At 31.9% G+C, this 3,493-nt stretch overlaps 1 long non-coding RNA gene across 2 annotated transcripts; it reads right to left on the reverse strand.

Moving 5' to 3' along the window:
• Positions 1-213: 213 nt before the first annotated feature.
• On the reverse strand, positions 214-2,918 carry LOC134240719 (uncharacterized). Of its 2 annotated transcripts, none has more exons than XR_009986507.1 (3): positions 2,788-2,918; positions 1,476-1,595; positions 214-662 (listed from the first exon to the last, which is right to left on the reverse strand). It is a non-coding gene; the product is annotated as an uncharacterized LOC134240719 (long non-coding RNA). The 2 variants fall into 2 exon arrangements; XR_009986506.1 differs by having other exon boundaries at positions 2,784-2,916.
• Positions 2,919-3,493: the final 575 nt, after the last annotated feature.

The following is a 3,493-nucleotide window of genomic DNA, read 5'->3' on the forward strand; positions in this document are numbered from 1 at the left end:
ATACTATTAAAATCATATTAAGGTACTGTAAACATGTATTACAACCGTAATCATTTTTTAATTACACAAAAGAGAATTTATTTTGTCATTTTCAAAAACTTAGTCAAACACATTCTTTGTCATCTAGAATACATTGTATAAGAAAACATTACACGTTTTCTTTTCTTACAAGAATTATTTTACATTTCCAAGTCTTTACTGTCATTTTATAAGCATATGAAAAAACAGCAAAGATGGACAAGCACAGAACTTCAGATACAATCTTTCACTCATCCAGTTTATGTGGCATACAATGACTGAATTTCACTATCCAAGGATTTCTTAAGTATTTGCTTCTCTTCTCACAAACCCTTGTCTTATGCTGTCAAAAGTCAGAATTCCTTATATCACATGACATGATCTTGAATAACCACTTGCATCATTGATAGAAATAAGAAGCATTCCTAAAAGTGAAGTGTCCTGCAAAGAATAATTAACAAGCAGATAGGCTTATTTGCTAGTAAGTTTGCAGGTTTTCATCTCTAACTTTAGATTCCAGATTACATTATGTGCACATCATCTTCATGTTGAATGAACTCTCTGCCATCTCTCTGAAAGACTGAGGGAACACCTTTGATTTGACCAAGGCATGATCAGTTTCTAAATGTATTCTGTCCCGACTTCTGTAACAAATTTTAAAAAAAAGTTTTGAAAAAGCTTTTCTAATCGAATATGTAGTTTTAATAAGATAATTCAGTTTATACAGAAATCTTCAATTGGTAAATTGATATAACATTGTTAAAAAGTCTTTATAAAGCATATCATATATATATTATATTATGTATGTCATATTTTGTCATACTTGTAGTTAAATGGTTTGGGGAAGTCAATGTATTATGACTGAAATATTGCAAGCCTTATACTAAGCAATCAAGGTTAATCAATTATAAATTTTAAAAAATAGCATAATTAACCATTATTTTATCAAATTCATGAAGTATCCTTTTTTAGTTTCAGTTGTCAGGGTTGTTAAGAGAAAGGGCATTTTGGACTGAAAACTGTTAGTTCAGAGAAAAATCCCTGGGACAAGGTGTTTATATATATATATATATATATGGGCTTGTTTGTATGTTATTAAATGTCTCTCTCAAGAATTTTTATCTCAAATTGAGACGCCACCACTTGTCGGTGGACAGATGCAAATTTTGTTCTATACTCAGCACTTACAGCTTTTGAGCTGTGAGGGATCTTTTTCATGCCAGCACCTACTGTGACAAGGGACCTTAATTGGGTTAAAAAAGTATATTTTTATAGTGTCTCCATGTCTCATAGTAAGATTCGAACATGCGATGTTAGGATCAACTCCTTACTTCGTGACTATAGGGCAGAGGCCCAACCACTGCGCCAGTCCGGCTACTCATGTACCTGGGAGTGTTGACTAATAGCCGTCCAGTGGCAATGAGGAATTTATTTTGACTGCAATAAAATTTACTTACTAATAACTAAGCACATATGTCCTCCACATCATGGTCTTTTCTGTGCATGGTGGCCATTAGCAAGTGGGTCTTCATAGATGAAAGTTCTGAAGCCTAAATGGTACCAGCGCACTACACGTGCTAAAAAAAAATTATGTGTTTGTGTTAATTATGTCATGTTTCATTTTTCTTTGAATGAACTTAGAGGTGGTCAAGAAAACTTACCATGCCACTTCAAAAACAACAGAAAAATAAGTCAAACTTATTTGAATCCATCATCTCAGAACACGGTTTGGATGTTCAGGCCCCAATAAAAAAATTGATTTGTTTGATGTACTCTGACAGGCCCGGTACAAAGTCTTGATTAAGCTATATAGCTTGATTTAGCTATATAGCTTTATTAAGCTATTCTGAATAGCTTAATTCAGCTATTTTATCACAATTTTTTTCTCAAATGATTTATTTATTCAGCATGTGCAAAAAGTCGCACCTTATTGCAGTGGAAATATTAAACTTTGAACTCTTCTGAATACAATGCATGTAAATATTACTCACCAAATTGTGTCTCCTTGAGAGACTTTGTACTCAATTTTTTTTTAAGTTTGGGGGCTATTAATGAGTGACCACACAATTATTTCTTGAATGAAATTATAAAGGAGGTCAGTTATGGCCAACAGGATAACCGATTGGTAGCTGTTTCACACAATGAGAAGAAATCATACTTATCCACGCCAATAATTTTTTCAACGCTGTAAACTTTTATTTTTCTTTTTAAATTTACTTAAACTGTTTCATCTTAAAGCAAAGATGTATAATTTCTATAGGATAGGATGCTTTTTGACTGAATGTTTTTATAACAATAAACTTGTGTAGCTAACAAACATGTCAAATGTGAACTGCTAAGAAATCTGTGATTTCATGACAGTTATCAATTTTTCAGCAGTGTAAACCACACGAAAATTAACCACCTACCTCCCATCTTAAAAATGTGGATCGGAGGGGACTGAGTACATCGAACAAAAATATTTTGTTGATCAGTCAACACAGTATTCAGATTCCATATTGAGAAAACAGTGACATCGTATTGTAAACAATTTTGTCATCGGAAAAAGAGTTTTTGTGAGAGTTTTTTGAAAGAACCGAAATGTATGATTTTTGGGTTACAGACGATGTCAATCCAGCGAACAACGGCTTCATATCACATGTACGTGTGTAGCCAGGGTCCAGTCTACTACTATATAGTATATATAGGTCCTTGATAGTCTATAATGTCATTTAATGTCAGTCAATGTACTCTACAATACTTTTAAACTTTCAATCAATACTCACTCACATCTAATGCCAAAGAAAAGACCCGTCATATCTGATGAATTGACGTGTTCTCCATCGTAAAATAATCATGAAAATCCATGCTGTCGTTGTTTACTGCTACAGCGGAAACACGTGTTAATCTCGAATAAAATCAACTCATACCGTAATGAGTCGTGTAAATGCGAGATTTTGCATTAAATCATAGTGTTTCAAAGTTTTTTTTTTAAATTTCATGTCAGTATATGTTTAATTGTTTTTTATATTAAGAATATATTTCAATAAAGGAAACAGCAATAAATCTTTTTTTTTGACGTAGACCTTTAGGAATCAAACAATTTTTTTTTATCAACAGTGGAAACACTGAATAAACTTATTGCACATTGCATAAATAAACAAAAATACATATGTACTATAGTTCTCTAAAGGTGTAAAGATAATTACTGTTATTTTAAAAAAATTTTGGTAAAATAATGCGTCTATTTAAATTTAATTAAATATAATACAGTAGTACATGTACTAAACATGTTGTTCCGAATGAGGCGCAACGAAATCGACATTGACGTTAAATATTGACTACATTCAAATTTTCTACAAAAATTACGCGGAGGTTCAAAATTCAAACTATGGTAATTGAGAAAATACCGAAAATAAAGAAACCAGTGAAGGCTTGTTAAAATGGAAATTTTCTCTTCTTTTATCAGCTGTATTTTGTTTTTCCCTATTTCAAC

Source organism: Saccostrea cucullata, unplaced genomic scaffold, assembly GCF_032062105.1.
Source record: "Saccostrea cucullata isolate Sc308-1 unplaced genomic scaffold, CSIRO_AGI_Scuc_v1 ctg10330, whole genome shotgun sequence".
NCBI classification, from domain to species: domain Eukaryota; kingdom Metazoa; phylum Mollusca; class Bivalvia; order Ostreida; family Ostreidae; genus Saccostrea; species Saccostrea cuccullata.